Genomic DNA, 2267 nt, shown 5'->3' on the forward strand with positions numbered 1-2267 from the left:
GCCACTCTTCTAATCTCAGCCTTAACTCATAAATAAAATCATTCAGAGATATTAGACAAACATTTGATTTTTTCTTGAAGATCTTGATCCTAATAGAGCAGTCCATCAACAGGTGAACGGTGCAGACATCGGGACAGATAGTATTTTTTTCCACACTGAGACATTGCTTTGGTCTCCATTGTGCAGAGACAGATGGATCAAAAAATCACAAAAGACAGATCACAAAAGGAAAAAGGTATTTATACCACAGCAGTGCTGAGTTCTGGATTCTGCTGAGTCAGAAGGTGTTGATTAATTCTTTAGAACAGGTTTATTTTAATTAACTTATTGATTATTACCATATTGTTTCTATAGCAGCAGCTCAATCACAGGGACTCTTACAGCAGATGCTGCACGATTATTATTTCCTCTTTTGCTATAAAACATAAGGTTCTTTTAGACAAACAGCTTAAGCACTGGATGGGTTTCCTGTGTATCTCTGATCTTGAGGATTTTATGTAACATTGATGTAATATTGTGAATCACCTATACCATATATACTGTATAACTGCATGGTATTTTATCTAATCTAACACTGTTATGCTTTATAGTGACTTTAAATATGCTCTTCATATTTGGTGAGATTTTTCTACAATTAAGTGTAATGAACCATAAAACAGGTTACATTCAGTGTCCATTGTAAATTCCCTGACCAGATACATGGAGGGTCAAATGATTAATATGAGATTAGATTAGATTACCTTCTACTAAATTGTTACATGCAGAGTGTTACGACAAAGCCATAGAAAGGCAGTTAGCATTTAACCAGGTACATGGAAATAGCGAATTGGCCTTGAGGGAAGTGCAGAAAAGAGACAAGAGTCTTCAATATGAATGAATCTAATCTAAGACAGAATACAACAGATATCACACACTGCATAAACACTGAGAAACAGGAAGTTCTGCAGGAGAGCCGGTGATACACAAGTATGCGATTAGGAAACAGCATCCACATTCATGTTGAAACACTCAAGATCTTCTGCTTGAAAGCATCAAATTAGGGAACAGCATTAAAGCTCTTTAAATTCGAATGCGTTCTCATTACTAGCCGTGTCACTACAAATGAAACGTGCACCTGTAGCTTGCCACAAACACATCAGAGGTTAACACAGATCAGATTTTAACAGGTGCAAGGTTATTAGGCCTCTCGATCCGGCCCTTAATTGCCTCCAACTGATGAATATGCATAGGTTTGTGCTGTGTCTGTGTGCTGGGGTTTTGTGATACGCAGCACTCCATGTGGCTTTGTGTGAGAACGAAAGAATAAACCCTACATCACCTTATTCTGTCATCACAGCACTGTGCCCCGTGTCACCCGTTAACACGAGGGAGATGCCGTAAACGAACCTGACTGAAGTATCGAGCAATGTAAACACAGAAGGTTTACTGTCTTGTGTTTGAGGTTTGTCCTGTACTGCAGATGGAGATTCTTGTTTTGTCAGGCATGCAGTCGAGAAAAAAGTTGCTTTAATGTCGTCTGTTGTTTCATAAACCCCCAGCTGGAGAGGCTGATTACCATGCTTACCTACACACACATAATGATCTGATTATCATCTTATTTTCAAAACTCGTCTACTCTATTTACAAGATGACGCAAACTGCGAGTTTACATCTGATTTGATTGGTTTGACATCTGAACATTTAAATTCATGACAGGACTAAGAGGAAGTGCTACGATGAGACCATGGACAGTTGCATTCTGAGTGGACAAGGTACAAATGATCAGGTCACCACCGCAGGCTAGTTCTAGCTTCACCGAATCACCCTGAACAAACTACAACAACCAGTCAGCCTTGTGCAGACACTCGGAATCGTAAAGCGTTTACTCCACCTGATTAGCTTTCCCATTCAGCTTACTGCATTAACATTGCCATGACCTCTGCTAGCTGTGTGTTAGCGCCTGACCTTTCCACAACATAGAGCCTGAATTGTCCCGCTTTTGCGCACTGTAATCTCTCCTTTTGCCTGATTATTGATTTCTTGATGATTGGGATCTCGGCTAATGAGCTCAGCGGTCAGGACGGAGTTAGATATCTGCACTCCTTAATTCCCTCGGTCAATACAGAAGCTCTCAGACAGGAAAGGCTGATGCACAGAAGCTAACAAATTAATCTGATAGATTGACTCCTAAGCAGAGACAATAGACGAGTGTCCCTTTTTTTCTTGCAGCCGTGCACTAAAATCCATCAGCTATCTTCAAGGCAAAGGGCAAGCAAGCGTACAGAGTT

The sequence above is a fragment of the Tachysurus fulvidraco genome, chromosome 22, assembly GCF_022655615.1.
Source record: "Tachysurus fulvidraco isolate hzauxx_2018 chromosome 22, HZAU_PFXX_2.0, whole genome shotgun sequence".
Taxonomy (NCBI): Eukaryota; Metazoa; Chordata; class Actinopteri; order Siluriformes; family Bagridae; genus Tachysurus; species Tachysurus fulvidraco.